The sequence below is a fragment of the Podarcis tiliguerta genome (genome assembly GCF_965153285.1).
Source record: "Podarcis tiliguerta genome assembly, chromosome: 3".
Lineage (NCBI taxonomy): Eukaryota > Metazoa > Chordata > Lepidosauria > Squamata > Lacertidae > Podarcis > Podarcis tiliguerta.
In genome coordinates, this window is record NC_139536.1 from 37,548,294 (window position 1) to 37,572,652 (window position 24,359).

Sequence of the window (24,359 nt, forward strand, 5' to 3'; positions counted from 1 at the left end):
CTGGAAAGAATAGGCAGGTTTAGGCATACGTGCCCTTGCCCCCTACAAATCTTAAGGTAACGTTGAAAGGAGACTTACTTAGAGCACAGGCTAGTTCATCAGTTCTAAAAATCCTTTAATACTCATGTGATAAAGAGTTCCAGTAGACTATCAGTGGTCCAGGAATGAGTCGAACACACGCACATGTGCGGTATCTAAGCCAAACCACCTGCTGATTAGCAGTTTGCCATCAGCAAGGGCCCCTTTCTAAGAAGGCCACCTAGTGAAAACAGCGATAAGGCTGGGCGTTACACAACATCTTTTCTACTGAGTTGCCAAGAGGAATCACCATGAGACTGAACATAAGGATAGTCACTCAAACTTACTTAATGCAGATCAAGCTTGCTTATCACAGATTAGGCACTCTTTAACCAGCTTGTAAAATGGATGGAATTGGTGTGTATGGGATTCCAAGCACTGCTGGTGAATGTAAGTACCTGTATGATAACAGGTAAAGGTGGAAGTAGCTATTCTGGGTTGACTAAGCTGCCATATACTAAATCTGGCCACTAGAGTTAGTCAGTGTCTTCCCAACCTGGCTTTCCAGGTGGCAGCTGTGCTAACAGACATTCTTCTTTAAAATTGAGGAAGCCAGGGGTTAAATCTGAAGCTTTCTGCATGCAAATCTCATGTGTTCTACCCATGAGCTATGCCCCGTCCCCTTGTATGGTGACTGCCCTCAACAACACTTCAGAACTTTAGAGAGGGTGCCAAAGAGGTTGCATTAGAACTATGGCTGGCCAGAGGAGGACCAACAGCCCTGAAACTATAAAATAAGCTTTCTAATGAAATTTATCAATGCCCCTCTTTTTTATCTTTTTGCCACTTTTTTTATTTTTGCTGACATTTAGGAGCTGGCAGAAGAAATGCAAAAACTGTTCACTTTTTCACTTCTTCTTCTATCAATTGCTTCCCTTTCCATTGGCAAGCTGGGTTTTTTTTTAAGATCTCAAAGTATCTGAGTAATGCTACTGCAAAGGGGAAGGGGTGTTTCGGGCAGGGGTTAGAAACTTGCAGTCTAAGGGTGATATGAGGCCCCTGGCTAAATGTCATGTGGGTGGGGGGAACCAAGAGGGAGGATAAGGGGAAAGCTGGAAACTGAAATGCAAAGCAGCTTGCTGGGAGGGTGGAGAGAACAGAAAGAGAGAAAAGGGGCAGTGTTGCCCATTTTTGGCTCTGGCCCCACCTGCTACCAGTTCCACCAGCATGCAGCCCCCAAAGGAATGCAGGCCTTGACAGAAAAAAAAGCTTTGCCCTCCCTCCCAAATTAGGGAAAGGCTTCAGACATACAGACATCCCTGTTCCATCTGAGAGCCAGTGTGGTTCCATTCCTTCCATAAACCCATGGCAGAGCTTTAGTAAACTCTCTCTCTCTTTTTTTTAACAAAGGCTGTGCACACACTATACACTTAAAGCACATTGCTACCCCCAGATAATCTTGGGAACAGTAGTCCCCCCCCCCAGAGCTAGCACCCTTAGCAAACTCCGGTTCCCAAAATTCTTTGAGGAAGGGAGCCACATGTCTTAACGTGTTAAGCAGGGACAGCACTTTGGAAATTAAAGTTGCAATACTAAACATACACACTCTAGAAGCGAACTACACTGAAATCAATGTGTCTTAAATTCTCAAGCAAAAATGTGCTTAGGACTTGGCTATAAACATTTTATTAAAATGATAATACAGAAGAAGCCATGACTCCTCTCAATTCCATTTCACCAACCACGCTGACCTAAGTTCCCCCTTCCTTGGCCTGAATCGCCCCAATTCCTGCCAAAATATTCCAAAATACTGCAAAAATATTTTGCTCAAGGAAAAAGAAGTTCAAAGTTCATTCTGAACACAGATACTGCTTTCCTTGGGGAGAATTTGATTCTAATTTAAGTACGTCATAGATACAGTCCAAGCCTACTGCTGAAATTCGAACACACAAAACACCCTCTTTCAACTCCACACAAAACACCCTCTTTCAACTCCAGGGAGAAATAGGGAGTCTATGTCTTGCTGTGTTGAAAAGTTAAGACAGACTTGCTGTGTGTTGTCAAACCACTGCTTGGCTCCAAGGCACTGAGAAGTGCGTTAAAAGTATGTTTTGCAGAGTCGTGAAAATAGTAAAAAAAGCATGTTAAACCACTGGGATAAGCCAATGTGGTGCCCTCCAGATGTTAGTCTACAACTCCCATCATCCCTGACAGCTGGTATCCTTGCAGAAGCAGATGGGCATTGGACTCCAACAACACCTGGAGGGCACCACATTGGCTGCCCTTGAAAGGAGAAATCATGTTTACCATGGTAAAGAGTATGTATTCATAAACAAGGTGTTTGTTTCAGGAATAACTGGCACAGTGCATCATGATCTTACCGGCGTGTTTTTTTTTTGTTTTTGTTTTAAATTACACTCCACACCAGAGATGCCCCAAAGGTGGCATGTGCAGAATTCAAGAGCAGTTCAAGACTTTATTCTCCCTCCCATCTGTCTGACAGTCAAGTGCTTGGAAAGAGGAAGTTGATGTAAAGTTGCAATATTCCCTCCCCCCCTCCAGGAGTACACCTGTGTTTTTAATAGTTACGTAACATGTAGACATTTAACAGGAGCTTTTGGAATTACTGGTGAGGAAAAATGACTGAATTCCTTCATGAAGCACTTAAATGTCTTGGATCACACCCACCTTTCCATAGCAAAGTTCCAGCAAGGAAGGATCAGTGTGGAAGAATTGTGGCATGTGATGTTCCAAAGAAGCTAAGAGGACAGTGGTGGAGGACAAGGGATTTCTGAAGGCATCGTGTCCCACCCTGTATTGACTGCATGCGTTAGGATCTTGCAGTTCATCCTCTTCCACTAAAACCTACATCTCTCTGGCTGCTGTGGCAAAATTATATTGTCATTTCACCCCATTCATTGCAATGCAAAGGAAACATAATGTGAATAGGTGGTGGTGGGAATGTAATCATATTGTTTGCAGATGGAAGGCAGCAGCAAATACCGATCTTAATCAAAGGGAAAGGAAATAAAACAAGAGGCTTTGAAAGGAGGCAGGAGGAATAAGGAACTTTGCTGAGGTGAAGAGGAAGAGAAACGAGGAAGAAAGAGAATGCTTGTGAGAGAAGAGAGAGATGGGGCAAAGGCTGGCTAGCAACTGTATGAAGTTTCATTTTTCCCCAATATGGCTCTTAGAACTCCGCTACTATGTGGATGGTGAAAAACATTGTTATTTAAATAAAACAATATGGACTGCAGCTTTAGGATTTGCACTAGCTCCATACTGCCTTCTGGACACAGTTTAGGGTGTCCATTTTGACCTACAAAGCTCTATAACAGGGGTGGGAACTCACCCAAAATATTGTCCAAGAAGGAAAGCTAATCGCCTGCATTTCAAGGAGTGGAGTGGCAGTAACATTTTCATCTCCCCCAGAGCAATGAATTAAGTTTGCAAATGGAAGTTGTAAGGCTCCCTTGGCTCATCTTAAGGACATTTTCCCAGGGTCAGTCTCAGGCTCTGATGGCTGTGTGCTAATCAAAGAATAAAAGCAAACAAGACCCCTTTTGTCCCAAGGGTGGAGGAGAGGAAGGAACTTGATGGGGACCCAGGTTGGGGACTTGCCCCTAGTTCACAGAGCTTCCCATTGCAGCAAAGCATGCTCTTTGAGGCAAAGTAAGGCCATGAGGTTGATCACATGGGAAAGCTATTCTGCACTCACAATGCAGTAGCATAGGTAGCCAAGGGTGGGGAGGGGGGGAGGTCTATAGGACGGCACAGGGGTCTGTTTTATGTTCCCTGCTGTGCATCAGGGGTTTTGATTTCCCATAAAAAGCTCAACAACTTTGGTCTGCCCCAGGCGCCGGCAGGGGTTGCTACGCTGCTGCACAATGTTTCTTCTTAAGCAGGAATAACCAGCTGCAATGCAGAGTGATTAAGTGGGTATATAAGAGGTGAGACACTTTTTCAGGTATCCTGGTCCTAAGCTGTATATGTCTTTATACACCGGTATCAGTACTTTGAACTTAGCCAGGAAGTGAATTGGCATCCAGCTTGTTGAAGTACTTGCTACAGTCACAATCGATGGATTAAATCGCTAGGCAAGCCAAGTCAAAGAGTTTCAGCTTTGAAATAGTGGTCAAGGCACATTGGTGAATGAGATGCATAAACCTTCCTTAGAACAGCAAGACAATGAGCAAACAATGATGGAGGGGGAGGTTACCACAAGAATGGAAGAGAATTGCTCCCTATGGGTAAAACTGGGAAATGACACAATGGCAGGAAAGTAGGATTTCCTATCCCCATGGAGATTCTATATAGGAAGCAGCAATAAAATAATAATGAAGTATTCTTCATAATAAAGTATCCTGATTGTGGGAAACTTTGAGGAATGTTAATAACATGAAAAGCAAGCAGCTCCTCTGTGCATTGACCCCCCCACCCCCCCATCTCAGCTGCAAAGAGTGCTATGAACTTGGCCCTTTAAATCATGGTCATGTAGAATGATAGGCACCCAGAGGACTATTGTTAAGCCGTGATGAAGGTGTCCTGCTGTGAATGGTTCATGCATTCCACTGCTCATGTGTACCTGTTTGCAAGAGATGGACTGAGTCAGGTTAGGTAGGTTTTAGTAGCAGCAAGGGTTGATTCCTGAATTTGTAGATGTAGGAGATAATGTGCCAAGAGAGAAATAACTTTTAGCTGTGACTTACAAAGTAACACTTTGCAAAAAAAGAAAGGGGGGGAAAGGAACAAGCTTGCCCCAGCATGACCAGCAAAATGGCAGTTCGCTTAAGTACCCCAATATTATCTCACCGGTGCAGTCCTGCATCCAATTTAATAATAATAATAATAATAATAATAATAATAATAATTTATTTGTATCCTGCCACTCTGGGCAGCTTCCAACAAAGATTAAAAATACATTAAAATGTCACACATTAAAAACTTCCCTAAACAGGATGTCTTCTAAATGTCTGGGAGTTGTTTATCTCTTTGACATCTGATGGGAGGGCATTCCACAGGGCGGGTGCCACTACCATGAAGGCCCTCTGCCTGCTTCCCTGTAACCTCACTTTTTGCAGTGAGGGAACCACCAGAAGGCCCTCAGTGCTGGACCTCAATGTCCAGGCAGAACGATGGGGGCGGAGATGCTCCTTCAGGTATACTGGGCTCAGGCTGTTTAGGGTTTTAAAGGTCAGCACCAATACTTTGAATTGTGCTCAGAAACGTGCTGGGAGCCAAAGTAGGTCTTTCAGTAACAAACATACTGGCAAAGCAAGTATTTAATCAATCCAGTGGTGCTAATCCCAGATATTGGAGGAAGTTTTGCTTTATTTGTCCTGCCCTTCCTCCAATGAGATCTCTCATTTTATCTTCACAACAAGGTTCGGCTGTGTCAGCTAAGGCCACCTAACATCATCTATTGAGCTACGTGGGGAATGGGATATGAACTCAGGCCTTCCAATCCAAGCCCAACACTTTATTCACTGCATCAGGCTGGCTTTTCCAGTGCTACTACCTCCCAGAAAGGAAGGCATGCACCAACTTCTAACCTGCAGCTACATCTTAACCCTTGCATGTCAACAGCTCTTTAAAAAGCTAGAAAGAAAACATAAGGAACTGCTTGACTACTGACAAGCAAATTTAGACTTTAGAGTGACTGTGGTTGTTCTTTGGCTGCTCCTCTGAAGGGATGATGGAATAATGGCCAAACAGTGATGAATCACACATAAATAGCCATGAGTCACACATTAACAGTAATAAATCAAACTCAGTTTGTAAACATTTTAAGAGAGTTGCAGAAGGTGAGCTAAGAGAGGCATTACTCCCCATAGTGCTCACACAGGTTTTTTTGTGGTTGAGTCCATTTATTGCTTCTGGTCAAATGGATTTTGCAGGCTTTTGAAACAAAACCAAAAAAATGCCTAACCTGTTTGCCAGAAACCAAAGTGGGAAGATAGTAAACAACAGAGTGGTCCTTCTAGCAAACAGATTTCAACTCTCAAAAATCCTATTGTCTGTCTCCAGCCCAACAGAATAATCCTACCCATGTTTATTCATTCAATGGGGCTTACTTCAAGGAATGTGGGTATGCAAGTGAAGCCTAAGCCTCCAACAATTTATTATCCCTTTTCCTTTTATTTATAAGGCATATCTGCAAGTTCCATGGATCCCAAGCTAGCATTTAGACCATGTGCAATATAGTGCCATTGCAGAATAATTCAATCTTCTGTTGGCCATTTCAGTTTGTCATATGGAATGATTGCCCCTGCCATGTTCGAGGAGGTGGGGTCTCCCACCCCCCAGAGTCAATTCCGTAGGCAGGGGGAGGAGGGGAGAAACCCCATTGTGCAAGTGGAAGTCTTTGTGTGGGCTTCTGTTGATGGTACTCATTAGTTGAATTCCACCCACAGGTAATTCATAGTAATCATTTCAGGTAGAACAAAGCAGCTTGGGCAATTCTCGTTCTCTGAATCCGGATTTACTACAGCCACCATGTTGGCAGCGAAGAGTTCTTTGTACCATCCTGTGGCTCTCCTTCTAAGTCACCTATTATCTTACTCATTATCATTGCAATCAGAACGTGTAGCAATCATGGTGATGCAGGTACGCTCTTGCAAAACTCTACAGTTTGCAGAGTGTGAGATACTTGGTCTTGCACGAGTGGAGTGATACATGCATTCTGCTCTTTTACTTCCAACACAACTGTGAAGCTGGTTCACTCTCAGCCCACAAGAGCATGATTGGAGGACTTGTGTGTGCATGCAATATAGCACAAAATTATTCCGAATGTCTGATGCACAGAAGCTTTGGAGGCAAGAGACCTGCCTCAAATAGACACAGCACTCATCCATTTTTACAAAGGCACAGCTTCCCGCTGAGCTATTTTCAGTTGCCATCTGCTCCCTTTCATCTATATTTCGGAGACATCTGTCCTTCTCTTATTCAGCCTAGAGGCCAATGCAAGACTTACAGCATTGCAGCTGGTCCCAATTTAGAGGGAGTGTGGTTGAAGCCAAAACGCAGGACAAAACGTTCTATGTGCTAAAATACCATCACTTCCACCAATGAAAAGTAAAATACCAAGGCAGAGCTGTTTGTGGCCATGATTGACACTGAATTTGACCAATAATTATTCTTGGAGGAATGCCAGCCAACATAATGGCTGGGATTCATGGCTTTTCTCCCCACCTCGTTCACGACACACACAGGACTAAAATACCGGGTCTATTTCAGGCTGAGCAATCCACCATCCATTCACACAGCACTAAACTAGCAGCCAAAACCTTAAGAGGGGATGGAACAGATGCAAACCTAAAAGATTAGTTTTCTTAGCAGTGTTCATCCTAATGCCAAGTCCATGGATGAACATATCAATTATCAAAGTGAGGGGGGAAGGCATAGGGTCAAGTATGGACACCCCTGAGAGAGGGATGCAAAAACACTGCCAAAAATCTGGCAGAAACCCACATTGGCTCCCAGCACCATCATCAACGGAACGGAAAAGGATGCAGCATGCCACAAGTCTGCAGAATGCCTTTCAAATTCAGGCTAGAAAACTCAAACAAGCCATTTGCTGCAAGGGTAGCAAGCCTATAGCCCTCCATATCTCCATCTCCCATTAGCCCCAGACAGCATAGTTAATCGTCAAGAGATTTTGAGAGCTGGAATCCAGTAAAATATGGAAGGTCACAGGTTTCCCATTCTTGCCCTCTCCAGGTCTGAAAAAGACTTTTTCATCCAACTCCCACCCACTAGTACCCCAGATATCAACATATGCAATTGGGTGAAGCAAATAGTGGAAGTGACTCAAGCAAGTGAGCCAGGCTATATATTGCACAGATTCTTTTCTTCCGCCTATTGTCTTGGGCACCAGGTAATTATTCCAAACTTTCCTCAAAGCAGGCCATCCACCCTCTAGTTCAAGAATATGCTTGAATGTTTATGCATTAGGGGGGGGGGGCTGAAGAAGAGCCTGCTGTGTCCTGTCTAACTTATAGCTCCCTGGAACAGACAAAGCATTCTGCTTTGTTTAGGCAACAGATAAATTTAGTGGACTGGATTCTATCTTGGCAAAAGCTTTTTTCAGCAACAGAGGAGAGACCTCCAGGGAAGGCTGATTTACAGAATGGTTTAAATAATGACTAGCGCCACTGCTGCAAGTCAGACAAAAATATCATTACTGTCATCCTGAGACCTGAAAACTATCATCTTTCTTACTCCACCCAAACTAAGTTCTGCTATTTGCACATAACACAAAATACAAACTGAGGGACCAGATCCTGCCACAAGCCAAGATATCAACCCCACTCAACCAGTACTGCTATAGGGCCTAATAATGTCAGCCACAACGCCCAAATTAATCGAACCTGATCATCATCCAATACAGTATATGCTATCATCTGCCAGTAATACCTATCTATATTCTATGTATAAGACAAACAATTCAGTCACAACACAAAAGAGTAAGTGGGTACTAATATGACATAAAAAGCAGGTGTATTTCAAAATCACTATGAGACCATCAACTGAACTGTTCAGTGGAAAGAAGGAAGTTCAGAGAGAAATTAGCATGAAATTGCTAAATGAACACTTATAAAGTTACGTTCTATCGCACGTGGCCTGAATCAAAACAATGGGTTTCCCTGTATGGGAGTTAAGTAGCTGAACAATGCCAGAAAGTTTGTGTTATCATTAATATGGCTTTGCACACAATTATCAGAGTTCATATTTCTTGCATTTCCATTTCCTGGCCTCAGCCCAGTATACCTGAAGGCGTGTCTCCACACCCATTGTTCAGCCCGGACATTGAGGTCCAGCACCAAGGGCCTTCTGGTGGTTCCCTTACTGTGAGAAGTGAGGTTACAGGGAACCAGGCAGAGGGCCTTCTTGGTAGTGGCGCCTGCCCTGTGGAACGCCCTCCCACCAGATGTCAAGGAAATAAACAACTATCTGACTTTTAGAAGACATCTGAAAGCAGCCCTGTTTATAGAAGTTTTTAATGTTTGAAGTTTTATTCGGTTTTTAGTGTTCTGCTGGGAGCTGTCCAGAGTGGCTGAGGAAACCCAGCCAGATGTGTGGGGTATTAATAATAAAATTATTATTATTATTATTATTATTATTATTATTATTAGACCTTGCTGCTAATGTCTCCGTTGCCACACATGTGAATGGGATATATGCACACAGAAACACCTACCAATTTAAAATAACATTCCATGCATCCAATGAAGTGGACTCTAGTCCATGAAAGCTTATGCCATAAAACAGCCTTAAGGTGTCACAAGGCAGGAAGCAGGAATTGACACAGATCACACCACCAGTTAAGATGACCAAGGTGGATTTTGTTTGGTGGTAGCCTAAGCAGGGCATAAGCAAACAAGACACCTGACCAGAACAGGGAGGGAGGTGAGGAGCTAGGAAGAGATAGCCTAAGGTCAGGAAGTAATGTGTTAGGTTTCTGGCTTATCATTCCTTTGTTATGCAGATTATGGGCTAAATGGTCATCTGATGGTTAGGAGGTGGTTGGGAATTTCACTGCTATTTGAAAGACAGCACCAGCAAGACTATCCCAGATAACAGGAAGTCGTAGTCAATGTGGAGGCTCAACTTCTAAGTGGCATGGAATATCACTATCATATTACACTCATGGGCATCAGCTGTCTTTGGAGACAATGGAGGAGTGAACCTTTTTGGGGGGGATGAGGTCAAGCTGTTGGAAGGTTGCAGCACCTGCTGTGGCTGTAGAGACGGATACAGGAGAGACATGTTTTGTTGCAGCTGGGGCAGATGAAGGCATCTGGTTGTGCTGCTGCAGATGCACCAGGGTGTTTCTTCTCTCTGCACTGCTACTGAAAAATCGCACTGACTGCCAGTTAGCTACTGAGCTGCGTTTAAGGTATTGGTGTGCAAAGCCCTACACAGCTTGGGGCCAGGATACCTAGAAGGCTGCCTCATAAGCTACATCCCCAACGGATCACTGCATTCGGCAGGAGAGGGCATCCTGCAGATACCATGAGGTCCTTTCTTTACAGTGTCAGAATCAGGCCTAAATTCCTTCCCAATGCATGTCAGGCAGGCGCCATCTGTTGAATTTTCAGCACTTGCTAAAGACATTTGTCTTTCAATGAGCCTTCTAAAATCTTTATCCCAGTTGGAATGTGTCTTGGATTTGAATTGATCCCATGTATGTGCTTTTGTTGTTTTAAACTGTTTTTATATTTTTGTTTTATATGTGTTATTATATTGCAAATGATTCCTAAACAAAATAATTAATAAATAATTTGATCATTCGTGCATGTATTGTTTCACACCGCCGGAATGAGTGACTTAGAAGGATATCTTCATATAAAATGTACAATTCCATAGAACAATTAAAATGGGGGGAAAGGTAGGAAGATTAGAGCGTCTCTTGGCCCTACGCTCCTGAGTGGACCTTCTTGCAGCATCAACAGCTTCCTTGTGTGACAACACCGAGAAAGGCTGGTTGACCACAGTAGATCATAGCTAAGTGTAATACATGCCATGGAGTCACCCGGGGTCAGAGAATAGATTGCACAAGCGTGTTTTTCCCATGAACAAAGGTTGGGGAACCATCGTTCTAGTGATGCGGCTCATGCACCCGTGAGAAACAAGCCACTGCACTAAATGGAAAAGTGGTGCAATTAGTGCCCAGAGGCACATTGTGTGCAAGAGGCAAGCAAGACAGGGTTGTGGGAGAGGCTATCAAATGGGAACTCAAACAGGGTGGAGTAGCCCTGTTGTGATGGTGGTGATGGGGGTGGAATAGCAGGTACAGTGAGGTTGGGGGTGGTGTGGTCAGGAAAGGCATTGCTCAAGTGGGTCACAGAGGCTCTTAAAAGAGAGAAGGGAAGCTCTTCCAAGCATGGAAGTAGGAGTGGGAGAGAAGGAGGCATAGGCATCGTGAGCAGCTATTATGGGAACCAGCCTCAGTTGGGGACCTATCTGTGCTGTAAGAGACTCTGAGTATCACCCAGAGAGGAGGACCATGGCTACTAAAATAAAACAAACCCTCATGTTTTTAAAGCAGCAGTTAGAAAATCAGGATGTCCAGGCTTTCTCTGTGGGGAAAACTTGCCTTTTATGGCAGAGTGACTTCTCCAGGCCCCTTCTGAAGCCAGGAGGAAATACCTTGTTTTCCTGTATCCTCCCTCCCTCTTTTGAGGAAGCTTCTTCTCCCATCTCTTCATTCACTCTCACGCAATTACTGAGATACAAGCTTGGAGGCCCTACTGCAAGTACAACCACCGTTGGAAATTAACTACTAGAAATGCTGCCTTTGCTGTTATACCTCTGTATGTAGAATTTGAACCCAAAATGAAGGCAAGTCATTACAGTGGCACCTCAGGTTAAGTACTTAATTCGTTCTGGAGGTCCGTACTTAACCTGAAACTGTTCTTAACCTGAAGCACCACTTTAGCTAATGGGGCCTCCTACTGCTGCTGCGCCGCCAGAGCACAATTTCTGTTCTCATCCTGAAGCAAAGTTCTTAACCTGAAGCACTATTTCTGGGTTAGCGGAATGTGTAACCTGAAGCGTATGTAACCTGAGGTACCACTGTACATGTGTTTGGCCCATGCTGGTGGTTTATTCCAAACACACACACACGTCCGCCACTGGTGGGCTGTATTATGACAGATGACCTTTTGCAAACAACCTTAAACTGCTGTGCAGAAGATTTTATTTCGCATCACTGGACGCTTTGAAGACCATCTGGTCCAAAAGTGTCACATAAAATGGGATGAATAGCACAGCTTGTTGGTGGAACATAGGCCCTGTCTGAAAAGGCCTATGGTTGTATTCCTAGCATCTTCAAAGTGCCTTATGAAGCAGGGCTGGGAGAAGCGCTTGCTTTGGACCTTAGAGAGCCACCGTCATAGGCAAAAACACTGGGCTGTTTAGGCAATTCTTATCCCACCTCTCCAGATGGTCAAAGTGACTTGCAGTCCAACTGCTGGCAGACCAATGACCTGACATGGGCTACATTCACACTTAAAGCACAAATATATCATTTTAAATAGTCGTAGCTTCCACCAAAGAACTCTGGACACTATAGTTTGTTAAGGGTGCTGAGAGTCGCTAGGAGACCCCTATTCCCCTCACAGAACTATAATTCCCATAATCAAATCCCTTTTCCCAGGGAACTGAATTGACGGCAAAAACCCCTCTGCACATCCACTTGCTTCATTCAAGGTGTACAATCCCTTTGCCCTTCCCAAACTTGATATTTAGCACTGATTGCTGTGTATGTGTACCACTTCCAGCTTTATCAGCCATTTATAAATATTGGCTGCCTTCCAACACATTTGGCACACCCTCCATTCAGGTCAACAAGGCTGGCTCACTACATGTTCCCAAAAGGTTGTAATCACCAGAAGACTTAGCAAGTTGGGCAGCTGCAAACAGACTTTGAATTTTAACTTCGATAGCAGTTGGAGATATGCATGACACCAGCAGAAAATTGATTATTCTTTTAACCTGAACATACCTGGCTCTGGAAATAAGAGCCTTGCTGGATGAAACTAACAATCAGTTCCATGGGTAGCCAGCCCACTGGCCTTAAAAAGGTAAAGGACCCCTGATAGTTAAGTCCAGTCGCAGACGACTCTGGGGTTGTGGTGCTCATCTCGCTTTATAGGCCAAGGGAGCTAGCGTTTGCCCGCAGACAGTTTTTCCGGATCATGTGGCCAGCATGTGGTCTGGCACAACAGAACACCGAAACCAGAGCAGCACATGGAAATGGCGGTACCTATTTATCTACTTGCACTTTTGGCGTGCTTTCGAACTGCTAGGTTGACAGGAGCTGGGACCAAGCAATGGGAGCTCACCCTGTCGTGGGGATTCAAACCGCCGACCTTCTGATCAGCAAGCCCAAGAGGCTTAGTGGTTTAGACCACAGCGCTTCAGGCCTTATCTACCCCCAACAAAGGTGTTTAGTGACACCCCACACCCTCATGGTTAGATCAGGGTGCTGATAAAGCCAAGGTTGCAGGTGTGATCTCCTGATGAGACAGCTGCATATTTCTGCATTGCAGGGGGTTGGACTAGATGATCCTAAGGGACCCTTCCTGTGGTATATAGTGAGTAGAATGTGAGGTTAGGACTTGTGGAGACTAAATCCCTGCTCAACACTGAAATCCCCCCCCCCCAATTATTTTCTTTGGAAAGGCAAAGAAGGAAATACAAAATCACACACACTCCCAATCTCTATTTTTAGGCTGTAAAAGGTATACACATTTACTCATTAAAAATGAATCGCTGGTTGCCACACATCCTCTTGCTGTTTGTAACTCACTCCCTTCCTGCCAGAGAGAACTGGAAAGTAGGACTTCTGGTTTGGGGGAAGGAGGCAACGTAATGTCTTGACGAAAGGTGACTAAGGGAGGTTTGTAAAATTGCACATTGTGTTGATTGAAGTTTTCCTCCTTCCCTCATAATACTAGAACTCAGGCTCGTCAAATCAAGATTTGGGACAGAGAAAAGGAAGTACTTCATAGAATCTTGGGGCTCATCCAACCTTTTACTTGACCCATATTTTGATCGTTTTGTGTACTGGTTAAGTCCCCCTGCTCCAAGAGCTCAGCTAAGTAAACTCTCTTCAGATTTTCTAAACATCTGATAAGATCCAATTCAGGCGGTAAGAATGGATTTTTACAAGGCACAGCCGCATAACCACGAGAATGGCTCTTGGACCCAGGGAAATTAATTGGTACACAATGCAATCAAATTACAGCTCATGTGAAAGTGTTGATGAGCCCATAGACTTTGAAGGGGGCTTTATAGAGGCAATCTAGGTTAATTAACCGTAGGAAATAGAGCAGAGCAGTGCCCAACCTGGTGATAACACAACAAATGATGCAAGGAGGAAGCTCAAGAAAAGAGGTGGTAAAGGGGCCCCTAGCTACTTTAAATGAGTTCAGATCTCCAGGGCCTGATGAGCTGTACCCAAGGGTACTAAAGAATTTGCACGTGTAATTTCAGAGCCTCTGTCTATAATCTTTGAGAATTCTTGGAGAATGGGTGAGGTTCCTGCAGACTGGAGGTGGGCAAATGTTGTCTTCTTCAAAAAGAAGGGAAAAGAAGACCAAGGTAACTACTGACTGGTCAGCTTGATGTCAATACCAGGAAAGGCCCTAAAACAAATAATTAAACCGTTGGTTTGTGAGCACATAAAAGAGGATGCTGTGATTACTAAGACCAAGCATGGCTTTCTCCAAAACTAGTGATGCCAGATAAATCTCATTTCTTTCTTTGATGGAGTTACAAGCTTGGTGGATCAGGGAAATGCTGTGGGCATAGTATATCTTGAATACAGTAAAGCTTTTCACAAAGTCTCCCATGATATTCTTGCAGAAAAGCTGGCAAAATGTAGGCCAGACGAGGAGTAGCAAATTCTGCAGAAGACAGAATCGGGATTCAAGATGACCTTAACAGATTGGAGAACTAGGCCCAAACTAACAGAATGAATTTTAATACGGCCAAATGTAGAGTTCTACACACAGTCAGGAATGACTCAGAGTTACACTAAACTTTGAGAATTTCATTTAACACAACAGGCCCATTCATTGCATTAAGACACCAATATTGATTTTTAATTGTATATTTATTGCTTCTTTTTCTTATTGTATTAACATTTGAATTCCATTTTTTATTACATATATTAGTTCCTAGCACAGAATATTGCAGTTGCTAAACAACAGACAGAAAAATCATTAAGTAGTGCACCCGGAACCTCAGCAATTTTCAAATACTCTTGGGGTGGGGTTGAGAGTACAGAATTCACCACAGGCAGCTGCTCAGCCTCTGTTTGAATATACCTCCCCATATCAAACGAGAGCCCTGCCACTCCAACAAAGTAATTACCGGTAGTTCTTTGGTTGGATGTTCTTACCACAAAGCAGTTTCTCCTAATGTTCAACTGAAATCTGTGCTCCTGGATTTTAACCCCATTGGATGTAGTTCTGCCCTCTGAAGAAGCAGAGAACAATTTGTTGCTCTCTTCTATATGACAACCCTTTTGAGTACCGTATTTTTCGCCCTATAGGACGCACCGTCCCATAAGGCGCACCTAGTTTTTTGGGGGGGAAATAAAGAAAAAAAATGATTTCCCCCCCAGGCGCGGGGTTGGGGAAGCCCGAGCTTCCCCCGACCCCAGCCCCCAAACAGGCAGCTCTCTGCAAGCCGTGGGAGCCCAGTGCTGGCTCCCGCTGCTAGCGGAGAGGTCCGCGAAGCCTGGACGCGCTGAGCTCAGCGCGCGCAGGCTTCAGCATGCAGGCACCTCTCTGCCAGCAGCGGGAGCGCTCCCGCTGCTGGCGGAGAGGTCCGCGAAGCCTGGACGCGCTGAGCTCAGCGCGCGCAGGCTTCAGCATGCAGGCACCTCTCCGCCAGCAGCGGGAGCGCTCCCGCTGCTGGTGGAGAGGTCCGCGAAGCCTGGACGCGCTGAGCTCAGCGCGCGCAGGCTTCAGCATGCAGGCACCCCTCCGCCAGCAGCGGGAGCGCTCCTGCTGTTTGCGGAGAGGTCCGCGAAGCCTGCATTCGCCCCATAGGACGCACCCAGATTTCCCCTTCATTTTTGGAGGGGAAAAAGTGCGTCCTATAGGGTGAAAAATACGGTATTTGAAGAGTGCTCTCATGGTCCCCAGCTGTCTTCTGTTCTCCTGCCTATTTATTTATTTTACAATATTTATAAACCACTTGACTGTAAAAAAAATCCTCTTAAGTGGTTTACAAAAATAAAGAAAAAGTTTTAAAAAGGCATTTGAAAGCACTCAAAAGATGACTAAAATCACAGCTAAAAAGACATAAAAGATGGACCATTGATATGATCCAATAGGGCTCATCTTACATTCTTTGGATATTTTGCTTCCATGATTACTTCAGTCTCATGACATCTACTTTGAGTTCATTGCATCATTTTTAAAAAGAACCAAAAATATTTCACGTGCATAGCTTGCTTATGATGCAACCCCTATTTTACCTTTATTTACATTGATCATCTTGGTTGGGAAAGCAAGCGTTGAGGCCAATATGCCAGCAATCCTCTCTGCATGTGACCCAGCAGGCAAATCCTACTCATACCAGTTTCTGTGCCAAGTTGCTGAAGGTGTGGTCAGTTTGAACGTGACAAGAGGCAGGGAGAGCCAAGTGCTGAACTGGGTGTATTCTATAATCATCTGGTTGGATAAATAGAAATGTTAATTCTTTTGACACTTAGCAGTGAAATCTAGGGGACCAACCCAAGATGTTGGCCATGCAGCATCAGGGTCGTGCTGGTGAAATCAACTTTGCTGAGACCCTAGACTGCTTGAACTCAAACAAGGTGGTGGGGGGAAATGTTATTCTCACCTCATTATGAAATCTGCTTTCAATTCTCTTAGTGAATATAAACTCTCTTTAGTTATTCCATAGGTTTAGGATAGGCCCCAGGAAGGGCATCTCTCAAAGTTAAGCTACATATCCATTTCTGAGGGAACTGCAGGAATAGAGGGCAAAATGCTCATAATTTGTAGTGCCACAGATCAGTTGGAAGGATCCGGGAGAGTTAAACTGGTTTATATTCATGGTTCAGGTAAGGCCTAAAGGCACTCCTGCACCACAAACAATTCCCTTTAATAGCAAACGCAGGTGGTCGATTGCTGACAGGATTGGAGCCAAAATGAAACAACAGGAAGGTATCAACATGCTCAGCTGAATTCCAAGGTTTCCAGTGGTACGAGGAAAAACCAAAGGGGGCACCCTCCCCACAACCTCCCCTCACAAATGCATATGCTCAGACAGGGAACGTTGAGTTTTAAGCTTGGGGGGAAACCTGAAAAAAGAGAGCATGAAATGAAGTATCCTGGAGAAGGGCTAACAGGCACTATGAAGAAGAAAACTGCTCCTCAGAGCTGAGGCTATGCTGCAACACTTTGCTGCAAGTCACAATTGTTCCATCTAAAGCCCCAAAGGAAGCAAAATCCTTCCTTCCCAACTATTATGTTCAGGGTAGGACAGATAGAACAAAAGAACACGACAGGTCTTGCAATTAAACTAGATTACATTTGCGCTGCATATGTACTTTAAGGGTGTAGTAGCATATGTCAGCAAAACGACAATATGTCAGCACCATAGCTGTCAACTTTTCCCTTTTCCTGTGTATTCAGAATAAGGGAATTTCCCTTAAAAAAAGGGAAACATTGACAGCTATGATCAGCACATAACAACCACAACTAATAAAACCTTGCTAAGGGATACTGCAGTCTATAATAACCAAAATACTTTCCTCTCTCTTGTGGCCAAGTCTGCCTTTTACCAGTTTCATGTGGTATGCCAGGTACAGCTGTATCTGGGTCAGGATAATTTGTCCAGAGTAGTCCATACATGGGTAACCTTGAGACTATATTACTACAATGTACTCCTTGTGGGGCTGCCCTCGGGCCTGGTCCAGAATCTCCAGTTAGTGCAGAAAGCAGTGTGGGGCAGACGAATGACAGGATGTGAACCTCAGGTGAAACACCTGTATTGGCTGCCCATATGCTACCGGGCCAGGTTCAAGGGTGTTGCGTTTATACAAAGCCCTGAACAACTTGGGCCCAGGATACTTTAAGGACTACCTGAACCTAACTCAATCACTGAAATTATCTGGAGCACGGTGGTCCAACAAGCAGCCCTGGTGGCCTCTGCTAAGTTTCAAAGGGGTGATACTAACAGCCATCCCTGTGATACTTTATGATACAGAGGTATATAAATGATTTTATAAACAAACTATAAACTAGATTTTGCGGAAAGCATTACTGGTTAAGGGACTTTCCATCAAGTACCACCATGGGAGAGGGCTGGAGCTAGCCAACCATCTGGTATCCTGTTCCAGAAATATTTGCATGATAGTTGAAAGGCCATTGGGGCTATAAACTAAGGTTCCAGAAAGACTGGAAGGCTTTACGTAAACACATACTTTGTACAACAGAACTGGCACTATCTCTTGATTTGCTGACACCTCTTGAAAATGTTCCTGGCTGCCCTTTAAACAGTGCGCAAGCAATGACCAAACAGCAGACTAAAAAGCATAATTCAGTTTCCACTGCCAACAGCAAAAGGGACTTTTCAGATAAGCAAAGCAGTATTTTCAGATTAGCTAGAATACCCTGGCATTCTCCGCAAGCGTTACCGGGCAAGTAGCTGGGCTTCTTGCCCCAGCAATCTTTATCTGAGAAGCATTTCCATTATCACTGTAGTATGGTCTTCCCAAAATAATATATTGCAAAATATTCCATACCATCTTAGTCAGGCATCCCCAACCTTCGGCCCCCCAGATGTTTTGGACTACAATTCCCATCATCCCTGACCATTGATCCTGTTAGCTAGGGATCATGGGAGTTGTAGGCAAAACATCTGGAGGGCTGCAGGTTGGGGGTGCCTGATCTTAGTAGTTCAATCCTATGTCTACTCAGAAGCACACCCAACTGAGGTCAATGGGATTTACTCTCAGGTCGGTGAGGACAGAACTGCAACCTTAGCAAGTTTCTTAATCCACCTCCCGAAACAACCTGACATTCTTGTACATCTACTGCTTCTTCTCCCCATATTTGTCTGCTCAGATGACAAACCACAGGAAAACAATTACAGGTGCTTACCAGGAAATGAAGAGTCAGCAGGAGTAACTTTCCAAAGAAAATTTCCATATAATTTACAAGGAAAAGTGGCTACTTTGGTTGGTTGCAACAACAAGTGTGCCAAGCCTAGACTTAATTTATGTTGCAAGAGACAGAAATGCAATAAGTTTCTGCCACTTCTTATGTCAGCCGGTTCCAGAGTGCTAATCTCTTGCAGGAAAACAACAACAGAGAGTCTTGCGGCACCTTAAAGATGAACAAATGTATTATTGCATAAGTTTTTATGGACTTGTAGCATAGTACACGAGAGCTAGATCAGGTGGTTTGGAAGGCAACCAAGTCAGCACAGTCTTCGAATGATGTTTTCCAAAAACTAATCTCAGATATCTGTTAAAAGGAGTAGACTCACACAACTGTCAACATTTCCTGTGTGATAGATGGACTTCCCCTCTTTGTCGGGTCATCCAAGATTAAATAACAGCTCTCCATTCAAAGAACCCAAAAGGATAGAAAGTCTTGCTGAATCAGGAGTTTACTGCTCCATCTTTAAAAACCAGCCCCTCCCTGCAACATCTGTGCCATCTGTGTTCTAGGTTTGATCTTAATGCTGGTTTAGTTGTGATTAACTTGAGTGTCTGCAATAACAGAAGCCTCTAGTTACTGGGCTTGTATTTACCAGTGCTTGATGGTTTGTCCAATAATGAGGGGTGCGTGAAGGGGAAGGACCACCTGCCTCACTGATGCAAAGGAGGAAGTATATTTGGTTTCCACCCACCCTTCCATCAGAAGGTGGGAGCCTCTGCCTTGGTTAATGTACAGGGTGCAACCTTTGAATTTAAGAGGGAGACAGTATATGCCCCAGCTGACACAGTCATTCTTCACACAGCTTTTTTATCCCTAAAATCAAAGCTTTCTGCTGACGTACCAAGCCCCAAAGAGCACAGGAGAGGATCTGTACATTTAAAACCCAAGAAAGCCCTTCCCTTCCTAACAGCCCATCCTTTTCTGCCTCTCCTGGCCCCAGGGCTAAGCTCTATCCCCACCCTGTTATAAGAAGGCAGTGTGGGCCAGCCCAACAGAACCAACTTTCTGAAGCAGCTGGAAAAGAAGAAGCTTTTGCCCCTTTTCTCCTGGACCCTGTAAAGAGGTCAGTGAGTACTTAGTAGGGGTCCATTCAGGATAAGGAAGAGGGCCCAGCACTTTGCTTCGGGGCACATCTGGAAAAATGGAGATCTCCATTGCTACTAAAAATGAAGTTAAGAGGTCTTTGGGTTTGGATGCAGCTGTTAAGGCCTAAATAGAACTTTTGAAGGTATAAAGTATCAGGTCCCCAACTGAAACAGTATCTAGATCAGCAACCAACAACCTTTTTGGCAAGTGTACAACCAAGTAGAAGACTGAGTTCCTCTGGTGTACACCACAGTATCCATTAATAATAATAATATAACATAATAAATACAGTGGTACCTTGAGTTACAAACGCCTCAGGTTACAAATGCTTCAGGTTACAAACTCCGCTAACCTGGAAGAGTTACCTCGAGTTGATAACTTTGCCCCAGGATGAGAACGGAAATCGTGTGATGGCGGTGCAGCGTCAGCAAAAGGCCCCATTAGCGAAAGCGCGCCTCTAGTTAAGAACAGTTTCAGGTTAAGAACAGACCTCCGGAATGAATTAAGTTTGTAACTAGAGGTACCACTGTATTGTGCCATAATGTGGTTTTGCCACAAATTAGGGAATAGAGAGTTGTGCAACACCGGGCTTTATCCAAGTGCAGGAGTGCAACAACCACCTACTGTCTGCGCCACCTGCAGCACATGTAGCATGAATGAGCAGATAATATCAGCAACAAAGAGAGGGTCAGTGCAGAAACAAATAAACAGAGTGCATTGTTAGCTGCTAGACTATGACAGAGCATGTCTAGAGTGCCTTGGTTTCTATTATGACTGTATCAACACAACTTGCTCACACCTATCTGAAATTAGAGATAAATGCATCAAGGTTAGTGGGGTGGGACTTTGAGGCAGAGCTGAACTTTGGCACCTTTCATTTAAGAAACAAGCATGGGTAAGGGATCAATGTACAGATTCTGCACTGGCTTAAAGAGGCAAGGCATACTGGAGAGAATGCACGGCAAAAGCAACCCCCCCCCAATTTGTCATTTTTTTTTTTAAAGTACCGGTAATTGACTGCTCCTGTAGGTCCCCTACTGTGATGGCAAAATGTTGTGTTTGTGTGTGTCCTTCCAAGTCGCTCCGTAAAATATGTTTGTTTAAAAATACTTTTTGGTTACATAATTTAATAATGAATGATTTAAAATTGATTAAAAATAGTGGTAGCTGACGGGGATGTCTTATGTAAGGTGGCTTTGAGAATTACAGTTCTTAATGCAGCTACTTTTCCAATTTGGCCAGACCCATTCTGACATGCACCCCTGCACCCTTTGACAACTAACCATGAGTCAATGCAGCCCTCTGCTGAAAGAACGTTAGCCACCCCTGTTGTAGAACATAAGATTCCCATTCTCTCATGTAAGGGGTTTGGTTTCCTTTAAAATTGCACTAAGTATGCACTTTTTCTGTATCTGAACATGCAAAGGCTAAGTGAGAGAGCTTGAGCTGTATACAGAAAACTATGAGGTTATATGTCCCATCTTCCTATATCAGATACAGAAAAAGGCTGGCCAGTACAGATCCAAACAGAGGCTGAGAATGCACCATATATCCAGATTTTTGTGTGGAAGCCATGTGCTTTAAATTTATTGGGGGGGGGGTTACATGCTTACAGATCTGGGAACATTTTTCCATTTGCACACTACTAATCCATGGTAAGTCATGTTTTATGATCTAGCATGTCATCCAAACACCTAATGTGTGCATGCATGAGAACAGTGGTGCAAATCCAGGGCTATTTCAGTGTGGGGCTGGAACTAAGAAATGAAAAAGAATGGATGAAACATTTCAAACGTGCTGGTGTTGACATAGCCCAGGCATAGGCAACCTCGGCCTTCCAGATGTTGTCGGACTACAACTCCCATGATCCCTAGCTATCAGGACCAGTGGTCAGGGATGATGGGAATTGTAGTCCCAAAACATCTGGTGGGCTGAGGTTGCCTATGCCTGACATAGCCTAAGCCATGGGTAGGCAAACTAAGGCCCAGGGGCCGGATCTGGCCCAATCACCTTTAAATCTGGCCCATGGAGAGTCCGGGAATCACTGTGTTTTTACATGGGTAGAATGTGTGCTTTTATTTAAAATGCACCTCTGGGTTATTTGTGGGGCATAGGAATTCATTTATTTCCCCCCAAAAAATATAATCCGGCCCCCCACAAGGTCTGAGGAACAGCGGACCGGCCTCCTGCTGAAAAAGTTTGCTGACCCCTGGCCTAAGCTTTGTGAGCAGCAAATATGTTGCTTTCTTTGGTAAAGGTTAAAAAACAACAACCCTATTTATCTACTTGCACTGGCATGCTTTCTAACTGCTAAGTTGGCAGGAGCTGCTTTCTTTACACCTTCTCTTACTTAGCATCATTTTTTTAGAGCGACTAGAGAAGTGGAAACCCCACCTATGGTCTTTGGTCCTTTTATGTGTAAAATGAACACAAGGATCCTCCTTCCCTGTTGTTTAAGAGTCATCTTGCAGGTTGTAAGTCTATCAAAGAGCTCAGAACTGAAATGCTTGTTCCAGGAGTGTTATGACTCATGGAGGCATTAATCTCAATCTTTTTATAACATCTTGTTCTTTCACAACTCTCAGGCCCCACAGTTTCAGTGCTTGTTGTTCCCAAGTGTGGCTAAGGGCTTGCTTGGCACCCTGGTGGCACAAGTCTTGCAGGGCAAATAGCCAAGAGGTGGTCAGAATGATGCAGAACTGGGAGGTGGGGGGGGGGAGGGAATTCCTACTAGTGCCTGGCACAAAGGCTTTCCTCAACAATTTTAATGAACAATTATTACCCCTGCCTGTGATCAAATACACCTGCCTGAGCTCAAGTGTTCGAAACTCCCATTGTTCTAGGCGCATTTTAAGACAGGGAGTTTCATTAGCGCAAGCAGTTTCTGCCCTCTGTGGGTGCAGTACTTTGCCTAAAATTTCAGATAAAACTTCAGAGTGGAAGGAAAGGAGCACCTTTTGTCTGCCTCCCCACTTCCAGCTACTTTCTGAAGACTGGAGAAGAGACCCTCTTAAGAATATCAGGGGGTGGGCAGGGGAAGGACTAGACCATGTGAAAAATGAACATAATATTTTAGCTGCAGTTCATTCATTTTCAGCTTTGTATTTTTGTTATAAAAAAGTGTGCTTAAACATTCCATTGTTGCACCCATAACCTAGGTTTAAGGTGCCATTTAGCTCCTAGCTTTAATATCTATTTTCTAACACTGCCTGAGCTGTAGTCTGTATGAGGGGGGGCCCTGCCCTCCGGCCTGCTAGTAAGAGCAGTTAGATTGGTAGGTACCTGAGACAAGGGCTTTTCATTGGTGGACTGGCACCTGTGGAACTCCCTTCCTAAGGAGGGGCCCCCATGGCCCCATCATTGTCAATTTTCAAGAAGATCGTAAAGACATTCTAACCAGCCCAGGTTTGGTCCATTTTATTGTGTGCTTTTTTTATTTTTATTGCTGCTGGCCTGTAAATTAGCAGATTTGATGGTGTGCTTTGCTGATATGATGTTCTGTGTTTTATGTCTCTCTACAACTTTTGTGAACAGGGGTGCCCCTTGAAAAGAGGGCAAGGAATCATTTTAACTTAGTAAGCATAAGGGCATTTCACCACTGTAAAAGTGGATAACGGGTACTTGGGTTTTGTTTTGTTTTTTTTAAGCTTCACTCATCAGACCCTGGGTGCAAACCCGAAAGCTGAGTGGGTGGGTGTGTCAGAAGGAAAATGAATTGATTTTGATATTGAAAAATGAATTTATATTGATTTTTATATATTTGTATTAATGTAACGTTTTTATATGTAACTGTGCATATTTGTAATATTTTGTTTAGGTTGTTGCTTCAATTTTTATACACAGTTTAGATATATTTTAAATGTATTAAATGGTATAGAAATTAAATAATCAATCAATCAGATCTCCCTACCTCCCCTCAACTATGAGAGTTTGGAAATCTGCTGCCCATGAAAGTACACACTACTGCTGCAAGTGTGTTTTTTGCTCTGACTCTGCAAAAGGCAGCCTCATCTATACTTTGATGGATGGATGGATACAAGGAGGTACTTTTATTGCTGAAGGATGTGCCTCTTTATCTGGAGTGAATCAATTTTTGCAACCGCTGGAAGATTTAGCAATAATTCTGCACACACAGAAAAACAATGGGTGGAATTCACCTTGACTTTTGTCTGTAAACTGACCCCACACCTATAACCTTCAGTCTATTTTTATTACTTTATTACATTTTGCCCTGTGCAACCACCCCTAATTGTGCAACATTTTGTCTGCTGAATAATTCTGGAGAATTCAAGTTTGCCACATCTTTGTAATCTTTCAGTCGGTCCAAATAAAGGTATTACCCAACTGTGGAAATTGGAGTTGTTTTCTTACAGAGTAACAAGGCTACTCTTGTTTTCTTAAAGTGCTCAGTATATAATAACTTAACTCCAGAGTACGATCATCATGCCTGATAAATACTGAGTGCAATACATTGTCATTATATTAAATAAAACTGTACTTTTATTGACAGCCTAACTTACACAAATTGTTTCTAATTAAGACCCCACATTTACAATATAA

The 24,359-nt window shown here is 43.8% G+C and overlaps 1 protein-coding gene and 1 long non-coding RNA gene across 8 annotated transcripts in view; one reads left to right on the forward strand and one right to left on the reverse strand.

Moving 5' to 3' along the window:
• SLC29A1 (solute carrier family 29 member 1 (Augustine blood group)) overlaps positions 1-24,359 on the reverse strand; it is an 85,703-nt gene that overhangs the window by 35,930 nt on the left and 25,414 nt on the right. The window contains exon 1 of one of the 7 annotated variants that reach the window (XM_083434653.1): positions 20,807-20,875. The exons of 3 other annotated variants lie outside the window; for them this stretch is intronic. The gene's annotated coding sequence lies outside the window, so the exon portion shown is untranslated. Of the gene's footprint in view, positions 1-78; positions 338-18,650; positions 18,880-20,806; positions 20,876-24,359 lie in introns of those variants that run through there. 3 more of the 7 variants (XM_083434652.1, XM_083434648.1, XM_083434650.1) reach the window with 3 other exon arrangements.
• Positions 329-3,274, forward strand: LOC310674892. The gene is made up of 2 exons (XR_014509818.1): positions 329-468; positions 2,717-3,274. It is a non-coding gene; the product is annotated as an uncharacterized lncRNA (long non-coding RNA).